This window comes from Camelus dromedarius, chromosome 5 (genome assembly GCF_036321535.1).
Source record: "Camelus dromedarius isolate mCamDro1 chromosome 5, mCamDro1.pat, whole genome shotgun sequence".
NCBI lineage: Eukaryota > Metazoa > Chordata > Mammalia > Artiodactyla > Camelidae > Camelus > Camelus dromedarius.
The window spans coordinates 79797584-79815429 of record NC_087440.1 but is presented as its reverse complement, the minus strand read 5'-3'; the positions used below and the strand labels follow the sequence as shown (position 1 = coordinate 79815429).

The 17846-nt window shown below is 38.7% G+C and overlaps 1 non-coding gene across 1 annotated transcript; it reads right to left on the bottom strand.

The window, feature by feature from the left end:
- Positions 1-16735: 16735 nt before the first annotated feature.
- Positions 16736-16808, bottom strand: TRNAA-GGC (transfer RNA alanine (anticodon GGC)). Its single transcript has one exon. It is a non-coding gene; the product is annotated as a tRNA-Ala (tRNA).
- Between the last annotated feature and the right edge of the window lie 1038 nt (positions 16809-17846).

Here is a 17846-nt window from a genome sequence, read left to right as displayed (position 1 = left end):
CCTGACAGCTGGGGGTGAGGAATTGCAAGCTATGGAGGGGATCGAAGCTGAAGATGGATTTTGAACTTCCTGTAGAAAATGTTGCCTGAGTGAGTGTTCATGGAAATTGATGCGGCTCCTACTGAATGTAAAATACACGCAAAACTTCACATCCAGCTTCTCCAGGCGACATTTTGGGACCTTTAAAGCCACCACAGCTGGTCCAATGGAGATCCGAAATTCAGCTTAGTGCTTAGTAGCGTGATTCTTCTCCTTTTTTTTTTTTTTTTTTTTTACTTTCAATTTTAACAATGTCTTCCAATTGCCACACACTGTAATGCTTAGCTAGCAGCTAAGAGCAGATTGTCAGTGCTAGAATGTCGAAAAGAAGAGAGTGTAGAAGGATCGAAATTATCCTTATGGCTGCCCTGAAGAAAAGATCTGAGGAAGGTGAAGCGTGTCTGCAGCATCCTTCTCTTCCGTTTCACAGCATCAATATTAAAATCATAGTAGCCCATCTGCCAGGGTCTCTGAATCAGTGTTCAGTCTGGGACTGACCTTTTTTTCCTCCCCCATCCCCAATCAAATTGCTCTCATTCTGTCTTGTTTTCTCTGATTCTACTCTGCTAAGTGACAGTCAATTTGACAAATGACTCCTTACTAATAGATTGTGTGTTAATGCATTCATTAAAAAGTAATAACCAGCCTTTACTGAGTGCTTTCTATATGTCAGGAAATGTATTAAAAGTGTTCACATATATTACCTCCAACCAAGTTAACATTTTCATTTTGAAAGGTACCTAATGATTTAACCCAAGAAAATGGCCAAGATGGCAGAACGTGTGCTCTTAGCAGGGGAGGCTACAAAACACGTTAGAACTTCTCAAATCACATCTGGTGGTCTATGGTCTATTTTATCTGTGGAAAGATATTTATTAGAAAACATATGAGATATGAGTCGGGAGCCCTAAATCAGAGATGAGCATCTTTTATAGATGAAGATATTCATCCATCACTTACATTCTCTGAGCTTCAGTTTCTTCATCAATAAAAGCTGTATAATCAGTAAGACCTTTATAGGTGGTGGTGGTGGACACTATCTATTTGTAATTTGAAATGACTGAAATACCTTCATTATACTCGTGTTTGTTACCAATAAGGCACCTAATAAATTTTTAGAACCAGAATCCTCAAGGCTAGTTTGGGATTTCCATGGACATATTTTCAGTACAATACTTGAAAGTCTTTAATCCATCAAGAACTTCATTCTAATTCAAGACAACTGCACTAAAATGTCTGTCATGTGAATTGTGAATCACAGTTTAGTTGATGAATGGATGATAACACTTCGAGGAGGGCTATTTTTGATGAAATACGGTAATATTTTGTGAACAACTTTAATTTCTTGCTCTGTATGTGTATGTTTCTAGTCTGTGTGTGTGTCTGGTAAGTCTTTGTAAAAGTTTAGATATATAGGCATAATCATTTCTATTTAAGCTTAAAGCCACATCAGCCAGGAGTTGCTAAATTATAAATTGTGCTAGTGTTACACAAGCACTTTTCAAAGGTGTGGGTAAAATTATTAATTTTTTTTATGCCAGGACTTATACATTTATTCTGGTTTGTCAAAAAAGTAGAGAGCAATAATTTGGGAAATTTGATTCATTTGGAAAATGAACAAAAATAGAGTAAGGATTTTTCTCTTCAATTTCAGGATGTTTTGCTCTTCTTGTTTTGGAAATTTTGCTCATTAATCTGATAGGTCCATGTTAAAGGAAATGAATTCTGCTCTGGATAATTTTTTTTATGGTCACATATGTAATAAGAGAAATAGTTGATATTTTCCTTTAGTTTCTTAGTGATGATAGTAAGAGAGAGCTACATTATTTTTATACTGGCATTGAAGGTATTCTAAATATGGCTAGATCCTTGGTTTTAATCTCCATCCCTCATGCCATACATTCTGCACCAGATTCGGCCATATTCTCTGCCTCCTTTACTGGAAGATGAGTGAATGTCCCTGAGGGCTGTGCCGTGTTTCACTTATCTTTTCATCCATAGCATCTTGCTCAAAACCTGCATCAAATCATTTAGAATGATCTGTGACTCTGACATCACAATTCCTCTGGTCTCCATCTTTGCCTGTAAAAATGCTACCCAAATTTCAAGGTTCTTCTTAAAATTTCTTTCTTTTTTTTAGAGCCAGGCTTGAGCTATCCAAATGTTGGTTTTAAGATATGCATTTTCTATTTTCATGATGGCTATTGAAGATACTAAAATGTTTAATCAATTACAAATTATCTGAAAATAGAAATAGTAACATATATTGACAGGGCTCCGGAGCTGTGCACTGTTGCACTCTGGGGCCCCACGGTGAATTCACCAGGTGCTGCTGGGTATTTTATATTTTCAAGGGGAAACAGTGACAGCTGACACCTGTTGGTTACTGCATGAACTACAAGCTTGAGGTAGTCGGCAGTTTCAATATTGGATCATACTATATTCTTTTTCATAATGTCACATCTTGCAAAGCTGGGATTTTGGTGGTTGCTTTGATAAAATATGCAAAAAATTAATGTGGGGCAAGCAATGGGCCATGTGCAATCTGATCCCAATACTTGAGACTTTGTGCTGTGTTCAACCAACATATACATCCCACTAGTAAATACAAATAAAGAAACATTTTTTATATTTTCTCTCATTTTTTGTGTATTATTTAACAAATGGCTATTACCTTGTTAGAATCTAATAGTTAATAAGTTGGTAGGAACTAATTAATTAATAAATGAAACTGTTAGCTCTTTCTGTTTTTTTCACTAAGCGACTGCTGTGAAAAAAACCCACTGAGACACCGAAGGTGCTGTGAGCCAAGAAAGTTTGGGAGCCCCTGGTTCATCACAGAATATTTGTATTCTTTGCAATACCTGGAGTGCTTTATATAGTAAATATTCAATCAATACTTTCTTTATTTAAAATAACTTATGCCCATGGTATAGTAGTGAATTACTTAGACTTTGCTTCTCTTTGACATGAATAAAATATACAGAGTTCAGAATGAGAAGACAGCAAGCCTCACATATCTGAACATGCATCGGGCTATTTTAGGTACATTAGTTGTGAGTTGTAGGAAGATTTTTGCCTCATATAGTTCTCAAGATACATGGCATTTTTTTTTATTAACTTCTCATGTCCCTTCTCTTAATAAAAGACTTTTACACATATCCAGACTCTTCCACCTCTGAGAAGATGAAGAGAGAAAAAGAAAAAGATATTTGACCTAATATCTGAACAAGGCATAATACAGATTTCATTAATGAAGGTGGAAGCAGCGTTACACTGAACGCAGACAGTCTGTGTCAGTTAACCCTTACGAGGTCACCCAAGAAGGTGGCTGCAGGTTTGGTTTTAGAAGACTCCTGAGAAGCCTACTTCTGCAAAGTCACCTTGATTGCTTTTTTACCATCAGATGCTGGGTAAATTATACGTGATACTCACATACTATTACATGAGATGGGAGCAAATTGACATAACATCACTGAGCAGTTTCTATATTTAGCAGGAATCATTATCAAAAGGCTTGGCACATGTACAATAAATTGAAAATACAAGAGCATAGGAATTTCTTATGCTCTGAGATGGGAAAAAAAAATCCCTATGTCTCAAGCGTTGGCTAGGGAAAAAAAAAATAAAACAGTCTGGAGCAGGGTATCATGGGAGATTAGATTGGAGAGCTAAGATGAGTGAATATTGTCACGGACAGATGGGTAGCAAAGAGCAGAGAGGCTCCTGGCAGAGGACGAGAGAAGCAGAAATCACAATTCGCAGATTTTACAGTTTTGCCTCAGGCCAGCCCTGGAGCTACCAGACAGTTTGATTGTCATTTAAAATCTGAATTCCTAGTTTATTTAAGAGAATGTGAGCCTTAAAATGTATCTTTACCCTCATTTGCAATCGTTTCTGTGGGCAGGTAGGGCTAATGAGAGTTTTCCTGCACATAACTCCTTGGGGTCACATAATATTAATGACTTTGAAGGAATTTAATAATTTCTGCTACTATTCACACACACACACAAAAATCTGTTGCCCGTATTTCATTTTTTGTCTTCGTACTTTTACTGAATTGTGGGACTATGATAAAGAAAGGGAGGGGAAAAAATAGGGAAGTGTTACCTTCCTTAGAAAAACGACTTGAGAGGTAGATGTGTTATTTTGACTCTTTTTGCATCAGTTCATCTCAAAGTTGGAAATGATGAGGTGTGTAGTTGATTATTTTTAAATAACCCCCAAAAGGCCGTTAATCAGTCCCTATACTTAGAGGCTACAGTCAATTAACAATGGGCTTATTGTTGTCAAGAAAAATTATCTTAAATTTGGAAATAAAGCCAAAAGGATCATTTCGTGTTTTTTCAATGTTATATTGGAATCGTATTTAACAGACTCACACACAGTGTACTTAATTATCTAGGAGGATGCACATTTGTTTGACTTTGCAATTCTATTTGGTTAGAGTCAGATACCAAGAAGTTACATGTTAACTTGAAGATATCTTGCAATAAAAGAGATAACCTCAAAGGGTCCAGTTTTATTGCTCTATAGTGCATTAATCAAAATTCATATCTATTACCAAATAAATTCCAATAATCCTTTGACTGACTCACTATATACATCGCCATTTTTAAGAGGCTTTGAACTACCTATATCATTTCACTGGCTTTCTCATTAATGAGTTGAATAAAACATTAGGCACTTGGTTATTCTATGTTTGCATGAGAGTCATATTTCTATGTTTTAGAAAATTATACTGGGATACCAATCGGATGGATAATCTTTGCCGCACTCTCTGATCCACCTCTTTAAATCAGTCAGATCTCACACTATTAACTGCTTAGAATTCTAGACAGGCTTAAACTATAATTTGGATGAGGGAGAAAGACTCATTAGAAAAACTGCCTAGGCAATTCAAATTATTCATGTGTGTTGGCCATATGTTTTCTGGCCAGAAATGACGCCTTTTGACTGGAATATCTGTTGTACCCCTAAAGCAGACATCACATTATCTTGGCAACTAAATGAAGCATATTTGGGGGATGGAAGTGGTAGAGGGTGAAACTGACAATTGTTGAGTGTTTTCTACAAGCTAAGCAGTTGTTATTCATGCTCTAATTTAGCTTTTCAAATAGCTCTATGTAGTAAGATTATTACCCCTACTGTACAAAGGAGAACATGAAATTCAAAGAGGTAAACTTACTTGGCCAAACATGGTCCAAACCCAGGATGATCTGACTCCAAAGTCATGAACTTTCTACTACTATGGGACCTGGACCTGAGGATTATATCTGTGACATCAGCTAGACACTATTAGATTAATAAGAATACTCTCCAGTTCCCTTAAAGCATCACACTTTTCCTTTGAGAGTGATCAAAAATTTTGGTCAAGAATTTATAATGACATTTTCAGCACTGTGGCACCAATAACTCACAGAGTTTAAAATACATAGAACTAGCATGGACAAAGGACGTGAATGAAAGAAAATCTTTGTAGGGTAATTTAAAGAACTTCATTATAATGGTATATTTTATAGCACATTTCGGCTTTCCAATATCAAATACTTTCTTCTGGTTTTCCAATTTAGGGATCTTTTCAACGTGTTTACCTTTGGTGGTGTAAATGCTGTGTCCCGCTATGGAATTTGAAGGGGATAAATGCCCTCCCTGCCTGCCTTAATGTATCCATATATGGGCACCTATTGATTTTGGCTAGGACAGTAAATCACTCTCTCCTGTGATTCTGAAACTTCAGTGGATGATGCAAATAAATGAGGGCAGTGAGAGGTCAGTCTCACTGCAGTGGCCCTGGAGGCACATGGAACTTCTGCAGAATGTTTACTGAAGCGCCTACATGGCAAATCCTTTGGAAGTCCCTTGATGTGGCTGAGACAATGCTCCCTCCCACTGTATCCATTCATTCTCCTCTTGTTCATTTTGGCAAAGTTTAAGCAGGGCGCATGACTGACGAATACAGACTCAAATTTCCATCCTTCCTTGTAGCTAGGTAGGGCCAAATGACTACGTTTCAGACAATGGGATGTGAGCAGAAGTGATGGATCCAAACGCTGGTTTCCTTGCTCTAATCCTCCATTTTTTCTCCATTTCTTCAGGTTTAAAGGAGGGTGTTGTAGCAAGGAAGCTCTGACCTTGCAAAAAAGGACAACACATGGCAGGACAACCACATGGTGGGACCTGGATCCCTGATTGGCTTTGCAGAAAGGGCTGACCCATTTCTACAGACCAACCTGACTCTTATGTGAGAATGAAATAAAATCCAACATTATAATCCACAATACTGGGACATCTCTTTATGATAGCTGTGGAGTTTCTACCTAATTCGTATATTTAGAATTTTATTATTTTTTTACACCAGAGCCTTCAGCCTCCATCACTTCTGTGTACTCCTGATATCCCTCCAGTAAATTATATTTTGATTAAGATAGTCAAATTTGGTTTTTATTGCTTGCCACCAAGAGCTCTGACTGATATGATTTTCCTCATTATATGATTTAGAGTGCTTTTAGTTTCTCCTGAAGCCTCTGCTGCAGTAATCATGCTGCTGCTTTTTTTTTTTTTTCTTTCGCTGAGTTTTAGTATACTGTTGCCAGGCACTAACTTTTCTCTTAATGGACCTGCATTTACTAAATATGAGTTTATAAAACACATAGGCAGCTGTCATCATCATGTTTCATGTCTCTCGAGAAAATTATTTCAAAAAATGGCACAAACCGCTAAAGATACCTTAAGTTGAATGTCTAGAAAAGATTGGGTGAAAAATATGCTTAGTCCATCAGCTCCTTAGGGACTAGTCTCAAGACCCTAGTCACCAGTGCCTAATACTCTGCCTGATACATAGTTGATGTCTCAGGAACGTTTGCTGGATTATTTGATGACTATGTCATTGCGTTATCAGCAACAGGAGGAAGTCCCACTGAAATTCTAATTAAACAGCTTCTTAGAAATTAATTTTAAAAACCCATATTTAAACAGAGATAAGGGCATAAAAGCAGAACACAATGCTATTCTCTCTGTACCTATATTTTCCTCATTTCTTTAGCAGAGCTCCTCTGTAAGCTGAATCTCTTCCACATGCCTCTTCACAGCATTCTTTGTCCTTCTGTGTCCCAAAAGCCTGGCCTTCAGAGCAGAAGGGGAGGGCGAGACGAGACAGAGTGTAGCTCCAGCTTCCCCAGACCTATTCTGCCCAGGTGCTTTGTTTGCACTGGTATTCTGTGCTAGGATTCTACACCAGATTTATTAAACAGAACTCAACAGGAGCATTGGAGAAGGGGATGAGGTATAATCTGTGCCCATCACTGACCCTTTATTTATAGCTGCGTTTGAACCCCTCAGAATCACGCTCTATGTTACAAGGGTTGGGGCTCCATGTGTTAAATATTCCATACTCCTCTGCCACCTGGCCTCAGAATGGGGTCTGCCAGTGGGGGCTCTGCAAGGGAGGGAGCCTGGAAAAGAAGGAAAAGAAGCCACTCTCTTCTCTCTGGGTCTGCCTGTGTCTCCGGCAGCAGTGACTGTGACAGCAGCCATAGAGAGGATGGCTGTGGGGGTGACAGTCGCAGTGGTCTGATGACACAGGCTCCTGGAATCCCACTCAGGCAGCCCACCTCCTCCTGTAGAAAGCCCCTGGTGGAAAGTGATCCTGGGCTCTCACTGATATGTTTTCCCTTTCTGCTCCTCCAGCCCATAGTTATAACCAATGCCTGTATTTAATCCTCTGTTTGAAATACCTGTAAAGATTTATATTTGCCTATTTGGATTCTAACAGATCCAAGCAGAGTATGGATGAGTGTCAGTTGTTTAAATAAATGCAAACAAAAAAAAGAATGGAAAATAATTACTGTAAAATAATGCCTGTCAATCAGATTTGTTTGTTTGTTTGTTTTCTTTGAACTCTGCTGGATTTTAATCTGTTATAAGAAATGGGTTAAGATAAAGGCTGGTGGTACCCTGAGCACTGGATATGATAGAAAGGCTTTACTTTGAGGTGCCTGCCACTCTTTTGATGGTTCATAGACCCTGAGAAAGACTCATGTAGTTAAACATACATGTCTTCACCTCTATGCTAGTTGGGAAGTGATACTTTGGCCAGTACAACTGCTGGTCTAGACATCACTCATGTGGAAAGACACTCTCAGAATTGGGTTTCCCTGACTAATCATTGGATTATTCTGTGTGGCCAGAAAACTGTGGTGGGTCATTTCCCTTTCAAATACATGTGCTTGCCCACCACAGTGACTTAAGCTGGGGCTCAACCCCATGCAAAGTGGATGCCCTGTCCCTCTGCCCCCACATCAGGATTGTGTTGAAGGTGCAATCATCCATTGATTGTTCTCTCCTGCTCCAACACAATGTTCAGAATGCCATGGATATATGTATACAAATTAAGGTATTGACTAGGTGTCCCATGGAAATACAACTGAGTGGGATCAGAACAGGTGAGATGAACAAAAGGTCAGTCAGAAGCCAAACTTGTGCTCAAGAGAGAGAAAAGTTGTGGGGCTGGACCATTTAAAGTCTGACACTAAAAGCTGAGGTAACTGAAGTGCAATTGATCACAAAGTAATGGTGTTCACCAGACTGAGAATGGAGAAGGGCAGGGCCAGACCTAAAAGGATAAAATAACCCTACAAAGCAGAGTTAGACCAACACAAGGGGTCAACAAATTAGTTCTAATGGACTCAGAGATGAGGGCTAAAATGAGTTCAGCTTCTCTGAAGCCATCTGAAGGCTATATTAATTCAAAGCCAAGATGAAAGAAAAACCCATAATCCCAAAGTGTAGGGAAAATAATGAAATATCAATATGTTTGTGGGCAAGGAGTGCAAGAGTCTGAAAATGGACAGGCCATCAAGGTACAACGGGAAAAATTACAGGGAACAAATAGCGCATGGAGAGCAGGTGAGAAGTCGGGGGATTATATCTGAGAGTTTCATAAAGGAGAACAGATTGAGCTGTGGCAGAGGGGAGGCAAGCTCTGGGAAACATAGTTTTTTGTCTCTTTCACAGGATGATACCACAAATTACAGCGACAAGGAGGGGTCTGGCATTCTGGCATTCTTCACAGGGACACCACTCTGACTGGGCTAATGGAAGGTGGTGACCATATAATTTATTGCTCAAACAGGGATACTTCGGAGAGAAAAGAGAATGCTATAAATGATTATGAGACAGGAAGGAAGGGGGCAGGGCACAGCCATTCAAGGAATGACACAGCAATTAACACCAGGGTGGCAGAAAAGTCAACTCCCAACAGTCCTTGAGGCTCACGATGGGGAGATCTGACTTTCAGTAGCCCCTGAGCTTCATTATATACTCATTGTGATGCATTAGCATGGTAAATGGCACTCCTGCAGGCTCCAAGACAGCCCGAGGCTGACCCTAAAAAGGTCAAAAGGTGGGCGATGGCCCAGGTCCTGAGAATCTCAGCCCCTTCCCCAAAAGCAGTTGGAATAATCCTCCCACTTGTGAAGTTACTGAGCCCATAAAACCCCCCACAGCGTGTTGCTGCTCTCCCTTCTGAGTGAGACGGATGAGATGTGGCAGAAGAGGGAGGCAGAGGAAAGACGAGGAAAAAGGGGAGAATTCTGGAACTGAATTCTGCCAACAGTCTGAATGTGCTTAGAAGAAAATGCTTCCCAGAGTCTTCTGATATGAGCCCGGGCTTCTGACACCTTGAAGAAATTGGAGTATAGAAACCAGCCAAACCCACTGGCCTTCTACCCTACAGAGCTGTAAAATCATGCACTTGTATTGTTTTAACCTGCTAAATTGTGGTAATTTGTACAGTAACAAGAGAAAACTAATTCAGAGGGATAGGGCAGTAGATCAACAGTTCCTCGAAGGAAAACTCAGTATCTGATTAACCCTGAACGCACTACACCCAGCACACTTCCTGGCAGACAGATGGCCCGCAGACATTTTTAGAACTGAATACTCAAGTACACAGAGGTGGAGAGGAAGGGTTAGAACCACGGAATCTAAAGCCTGTCTACCTGGGATTATATCCCAGCTCTATCAGTTTTAGCTGTGTGACCTTAGCCAAGTTTCTTAATCTCTCTGACTCAGATTCTTCATTCATAAAATGGGAGGAATAATAGCATTTTAATCATAAGGTTGTTGAGTGGATTAAGTTATGTGTGAATAAATGTGAGTGTGTGCAATGAGCCTGGCACATAATAGCTAACATAGAAATGCCAACTGTCATTCTAATACTAGCCCTGGGATAATGATCATGCTGTTCCTTTGTGTCCTGGCCCCTGTTTGGTGACCCACCCACTCTATTTGAGGGCAGGGCCACTGTTCCTTTGTGCACTGCCACACCATGAGCACCTAGCCAAGCACATGTCATAGGTGCTTCGTAATTACTTTTTTCATGAATGAATGAGTGGATAAGTGAATGACATCATTTACAAATTGCACAGATAGGCAAAATCAGCAAAGACTATTAGATCTGATAGGAGTAGGAATTGGCCTGAATGTATTTTCCTGAAGCTTTTTTTTTTTTTTTTTTGAGAAAAATTCTAATACGGGCTGGTTTTCTCATCATTTTTTTCTGTTCTGACAGCTGTGCAACATATTTAAAAATAACAACTGCAGGTCAAGTTGGTGAAGTAAGTCCACAATTCGATACGTCTTTTTGCTCTAAACATAGAGAAGCAATAAGAAAACATAAAGAGATATGAACACAGAGAGAGAGACTTGAAAATGTGATGGGAGTTGGAAACAGGTAATGATGATAGGAGATGAGTGCCTGAGTGTTATGGAGAATAGAAAACGCTCCTCTGAAGTTGGGGCCTGATCCAAGCTTACCTTTGAATCTGAACAATGATGTGGGACACTTCCCACCTCTGCAATAAAGAACCCTGAAAAAGGAACTGAAGCTGCCCCTTGCTTTGGGCTGTAGCTTTAAGGAAGCTCTAGCCTAAGATGCAAGGAAGGCAGTGACCCAGCTGTAGCTGGGGCTTGAATCAGGCTGCTTGTGGCTTTCCTGCGCATCCCTGATGTGCTTGATATTTCTGTGAAGCGGAAGCTCTACCACCTCCCAGTGAAATTTTTTTTATTCTTGGTAAGTCACTAGTTTTGATTTAATGGGGGTTATAAGCTGAACAATCTTAGGACAGGAATGCCTGCTGCTGGTCCCACATTTTTGCAACAGAACATTTTTTTTTTTTTAACGGAACTATTTTCAATTTATTATGTCCAAGCTTAAATTTTTTTGTATATATATATTTATTGAAGTGTAGTCAGTTTACAATGTTTTGCCAACTTCTGGTGTACAGCATAATGCTTCAGTCATACATGAACACACATATATCTGTTTTCTTATTCTTTTTCAACATAGGTTACTATAAGATATTGAATATAGTTCCCTGTGCTATACAGTATGAACTTCTTGTTTATCTATTTTATGTATAGTAGTTAATATCTGCAAATCTTAAACTCCCAATTTATCCGTTCCCATCCCCTTCCTCCTCCGGTAACTGTAAGTTTGTTTCCTATGTCTGTGAATCTGTTTCTGTTTTGTAAATAAGTTCATTTGTCTTTTTTTTAGATTCCACATATAAGTGATATCATATGATATTTTTCTTTCTCTTTCTGGCTTACTTCACTTAGAATGACACTCTCCAGGTCCATCCATGTTGCAGCAAATGGCATTATTTTATTCTTTTTTATGGCTGAGTAGTATTCCATTGTATAAATACACCACAACTTTTTTACCCAGTCATCTATTAATGGACATTTAGGTTGTTTCCATGTCTTGGCTATTGTAAATAGTGCTGCTATGAACATTAGAGTGATGTACCTTTTGAATTAAAGTTCTCTCTGGATATATAGCTAGGAGTGGGATTACTCCATCATATGGTAAGCCTATTTTTAGTCTTTTAAGGAATCTCCATACTAATATTTTTAAACTGAGATACAATTAACATATAACATTGTGTAAGTTTAAGGTGTACATTGTGTTGATTTGATACATTTATATATGATTACCAGACTTAAATAGTGGAACTACAGAATACTAAAAATAGAGTCTTGAACTTTAATGTACAAATTATCTAGAAAGAAAAATAACTTTCAGCAGACTTCTCATGAATAACTACAGATGTGTATATAGAACAGAATAATATCTTGAAAATATGGACAACACAAAATATTAACCTAAAATTAATTTATTAATTTATATATAACCTAATTAATTTATATGTCCTGATTTAAGAGAGAGAAAAATAAAGACAGTTTCAGAGATTTGGAACTAAAATGTTTTACCACCTACAGATCTTTACTAAAATATGATTAAAAATGTACTTCAGAGAAACAAAAAGTCATCCCAGAAGTAAGGCTCAGGACACAAGAAATTAGGAAAAGCACCATTTTTTAAGTTAATGAATTTGTTCAATTCATAATTATTAAAAAAAAAAGCCATAACTAATTTTACAAATAATGGTTAAAAAAAAAAAAAGCTAAAACATCAAATCCAAATGAAAACAAAACAAGGGCTTGTGGAGTAGGGGAACTGTATGTGTAATTAAACCACACTGAGATCCAGGCCATATTTAGGAGAAGGATAAAAATAGGGACTAACTTTAGATTTTTTTGTGGGGGAGGGAATTTAACAGATTAAAGTGTTTTTGAAGAATACTAATGGCAGCACTAAAGAAAAGGAATATTTTCTGTAGCTTCCCCACCAGCAAATGAGAAAACATAGGGGAAATAGAAAGCTTTAGTAAAAGACAAGAAAGGTATTTTTAAAAAATAGAATAAAAGAGTAAGCCAAAAGAAATCATAAGGGTTAAGTAAAATGTATCAGAAACCACAATAAATAAAAACATATTTAACTCACTAATTAAAAGAAAATAAGGCAGATTGTTAAAAAAAAAAAAAAAAAAAAAGGCAGCTCCAGGAGACTCAGTTGAAGGCTCCTTCATGGAAACACACAGGGTGGTGACTATACACACTCCGTGAAGCAGAAGGGGTGTGAGGGTAAAGGGAAGTGGAGGACATCCTGTCGGGGCTCTGCCTAGATTTACTTGGATCTCCATTTAGGATCCACTTAGAGATTTTTTCCTAGGCAGAGAGAAAAGACATGAGATGACGGTGTTGGAGTTGATTCACATAGCAGCTTCAGTTCCATCTGTGATGTTGCACTACTCAGAAAGAAGAAATAGGAAGCAAATATGGCAAAACATTAAGATCTCATTAAGCAGAGTTATGGATTCATTGATATTCATATTATCCTCTATTCTTGTCTGTATGTTTGGGATAATTCATAATTCAGAGTAATGAAAACAAAAGTCAAACTAACTGAGATGTTTCTGGTCATTTAGTTGCTCTCAAAATTGGTTTCCTAATTTTTCGATAGTGAGAATTTGAAGAAGAATGGTACATGGGATTTGAGAAAATGAAATCCTCCTGGGTTATGTTCTCTTAAGAATTCTGAATTTCACTAACTGTTAATGTGTCTTCAGCAACGGTATTAGCCTCTCTGAGCCTCAGTTTCCTCTTTGGTGGAGCTGCTGTTTATACCAAGATCATCCTGATGGCCCTGTTGTGACACTGCACGTTCTGTGATTGTTTTTACACGACAGCATCGAAACAAATGAAAACCACCTAAGAGTTGCACTTGAGTTAATGTTAAATTATAAAATACGGCTAATCAACTCATCTATCCATTCATTCGATAAACATGAGTGTTCGGTAGGTGTCAGTGTTCTTGGGAATTTTGGGGAAGGAATCAACATAAGCCTACTCTTTGGTGCCTTATGACTCATCAGTGCATGGCAGCATGTCTGGGAGGACATGGTAGTCAAAGGTGTAAGTTACTGTGAGATGCATAAGTTTCTGTAATAACAAGAGGGTGAGGTGCTGGCGCTGGAATGAGGAGCCAGGCTCAGTTTGAATCACAATCCAGATGACTTTGGATGAATAACTCGACCTGCCTGAGTCTCAGTTTTCTCACTTGTAAAAATGGTCATAATACCAGTCCCGTAAGATTTTATAAGAATTATTGATCATGTACACAAAGGGTTTGTCACACCTGCCTGGCATGGAGTAAATACTCAAAAAAAAAAAAAAAAAAAAAAGAATGGCACTTACTATTTCTGCTGCTGCTAATACTGCAAATCCAAAATCTTTCCTATTCCTAATTCCAAAGTCCGCCCATTTTAGAGAAAGGATTTATATTTGTCCTAATTTGCTGGCAAAAGCAACAGAACTGATGTGAAGCTGTTCATAGGCTGGACTGGCCCTACTTGGTGTGAAGACAGATACAAAAACCTGCAGAAATAGCAATGTGTTTAATCTTTGGCTTTGCCCCAATCTCTGTGGCAAGTGTTATGTGTTACGCTGCACAGACAGTGTAGAGTTGTTGTTGTTTTTAATTCCAAAACAACAACAGTAACAAAGCAAACAAAACAAAAAACTGCAACACAGCTGGTCCCGCTCCAGAGGTTTTGAAAAGGGGCTGTGTCACCCCTTGCGGTGCCATGACAAGGCTGCCACCTACCCTTTCTGTCACTCAGTATTGAATGTGTCAATTAAGATGCGTCGGTCCCTCTGCTAAAAATGAGCTAATTTGTTTACTTGTTGGAGAGCAATTCTTTCCCCAGGAGTGTATTTCTTGACTAGAAGCTTATCCTGCATGAATTTCATTTGCAATTTTGCCTGCTGTGGTTGCCGAGTAAACATTACAAAATAAAGAATCTTAGCAGGTTGTTATCTTCTGCTCATGTTTTGTTTATGGTGACACATTTCTCATGTTCCGAAGTGTTTGGTGAGATAGACAACAATTTCCTTTGTAGTCAGTACACTAACACCAGCAGAAACATAGCAGAAAGTAGTGCTGGAACAAGCCAAGAAAGCTAGAAAGGGGAAAAAAAAAAATCAAAGATGAATATTCCTGAAATTCACATTTAGGCTGAAATAAGAGAAGTGTATGACTGTTCCCATATTTGCAGCTTCAAGCTATCTCTGCTCTGCCTTGGAGGAAAAAACAAAAAAACAAAAAACGTATACACACTTGGTCATGTCAACCTACTACTTCCTGCTACTTTAGTTCTGGAAAATGGCTACAACTCCCATGAGATATAGGCAAGGATCTTAAACAGAGAAAGACTATGAACCAGGATCCCCTTTCCTTCTTCCCTGTCTATCCCTTACTGCCCCTTATTCTGTGATAGAAGCAATGACTAAATAAATGGGTTCATGCTCTTTGGTTCAATATATGAATTGGGGCATACCTTATTGTATCTTGTTACTAGGATTTCAGAGGAGATGTAGGCTGCTTTAAGGCTCTGGTGTCCTCTGTGTCCCCACAGTATGGTGACAAAACCCAGTGTTTGATGAGAGGCCCAATGTAGGTTCAGATCCAAGGGACCAGGCTCTCATCTTTATGGGTAAGTTGATGTAGGTCATCACAGAAGCCAAGCAAAACCAGACAGTGATTATCACGGGAGGGAAGTCACTGGAGAACTCAGTAGGACCCCTGTACTATCAGGAACCCTTGTACAGAAAACTGCAAAAATATGAAAGACATCATACCCCATTATAACAAACAATTTTTCGTGTTTAGTGCTCTCAGTTGGACTGCCCTCTTTGAAAACCAGTACCAGAGACTCGGCCCCGTAGGGAAGCATTATAAAAAGTTTTTCTGCCTATTTTGTAGAATTCCAGTCATTTCAGAAAGATTTACAATTTTAGGCATTTAACTTATCTCCCTCCAGAGAAACTGTGTATAAGTGAATTTACGTACTTGTCTTACACCTTCAGAAAGCGTTTCTTCGTTTTTCTCTGCCTGTTTTATTCTAATTGTATCCCACCTTGAGTTTTTTAAACAGATGTGTGAAACTCATACATTAGTTGCAAGGGACATCTAATTAATTAAAGTTCTTGCAACTTGAGAGTCAAAATAGAATCTTATACCCAAATGTAAGCCATAGAAGTTAAATTTCCCTTGTATTTTATCTCTAAAATTCAAGTATCTTTTAGCAATGTTGCTAAAGATATTAGCAAGGAAAGCAGTGAGCCCTGAGAACAACTTTAGAGTAAACTGGAAGATGATTCAGGAAACCAAAGTTGCATGGGAGGTTCTGTCTAATTCTTCTCTTGAAAATGTAGCCAAAAAGTTATTTTTCTTTGGAAGTTGACGTCTCATCTCATTGTCCATAGAGTCACATCTATCCGGGCAGAGTGTTTGCTTAAATATATAACTGATGTTAATTTAAATGATTGTCTTTGACCTAGTGACTCAGATGAGCCCATAGTTGGACAGAAATGTTGAGCATTAAAAAGCATTTAAGCTCCATTTCCATTTCTTAGTGACTGTCACTGTGAGGTTGGTTTAATACAGCTCAGAAAAATGACTTTAATACATAAAGTGTAATTTAAAAATGAATTTCTAGTGTTGTCTATGTGTATTTGTCCAAATATTCCAAACTTGTGTCATTATCTGAAGAAGTGGTTCCCAAGCAGTGATCTGTAGCCCTTCCAAAAGTCTGTCAAGGTAGATTTAGGACAGAGGTGGGAAGGACGGTGGCTTGGAGGAATGATGTCAATATCAACTCTTTTCTTTCTACTAAGCTACTGAGACTTTTAAAACATTTATTAATTTAAAAAATATTTATTTATTTTTTGTTTGTTTTTGTTTTGTAGGGGAGGTAATTAAGTTTATTTATTTACTTATTTATTTTAATGGAGGTACTGGAGATTGAACCCAGGACCTCATGCATGCCAAGCATGCACTCTACCACTGAGCTATACCCTCCCCCTATTTATTTTTTGTTTTCTATTTCTTTAGCTTTCTGCTTTTGCTCATATTATAGAAGCTGAGTTTGGTACTCTTAATTGGGTAATAGAAAAATTAATTATATTATCATCATTCTTGAAATAAAATCTTCAAAATCTTGGGCTCCATGGCATGGGAATTATGCATAGAAAAAGATGAAAAGATGAGGAACCATTGTTTTTTAAAAGAAAACGTCTTTTATTTGACTTGGCTTCCGTCTCTTACCAATGGCTCTGAGAAGTTCAATCTACTTTTGCCCTTCGCATTTCTGCCTTCTAGTCTCCTGAGAAGATCACTTGATTTCTCTTCTTTCTTGGCCAGTAATGTTGTAAGGGGCTCCATCCAGCTGAAAGAATCCATGGCATAGCCTGCTATTTGGGAAACCAGGTCCAATCTGGCTTGAGAAAGATGGCACCCTCGTGGGTATTTGAAGAAAGCTTAATCAGAACTTTTATAAAGCTAGAGGTAGGGTTAGGGAAACCAAGAAGGGATTGTAGAGTAGCCAAAGGAGAAGCATCACTACAATCGAACTGGAAATGCAGGACATGGAGATGGGCCTTCAATAGGAGATTGAGGTGGACTTGTGCGCCACGGCCAACCCATGGCCAGCAGAGAAGGAGCCGGGGAGTACCTCAGCTGCTCTGCCTTGCTCCCACCCTCCTATCTCCTGCTGATGCGTCCCACTGGCAGAACCCAACGAGGGGAGAGTGAAGAGCTGCCTGGGTGATGCAGCATCTAGAGTTCAGCTCCAGGAACCTCGATTGGGTCACTGAAGTGTGGAGCTGGGGCACAGATGGAAGATAAGAACATCGTTCCCAGCCTCAGCAGGATGCAGCAAAAAGAAACTATAATACGTGGGTTGTTCTGCTGAACAAATGTACATTCAAGTCTAGGGTTCACTAGTGATTTGCTGTGTGACTCTGGGCCAGTTACTTAATGGCTTCCTTTTCATCAGGTACATAAAATTGGGACGACCTCCTATGCATGGTTATGGTTATTTAATACGTCCACACAAATG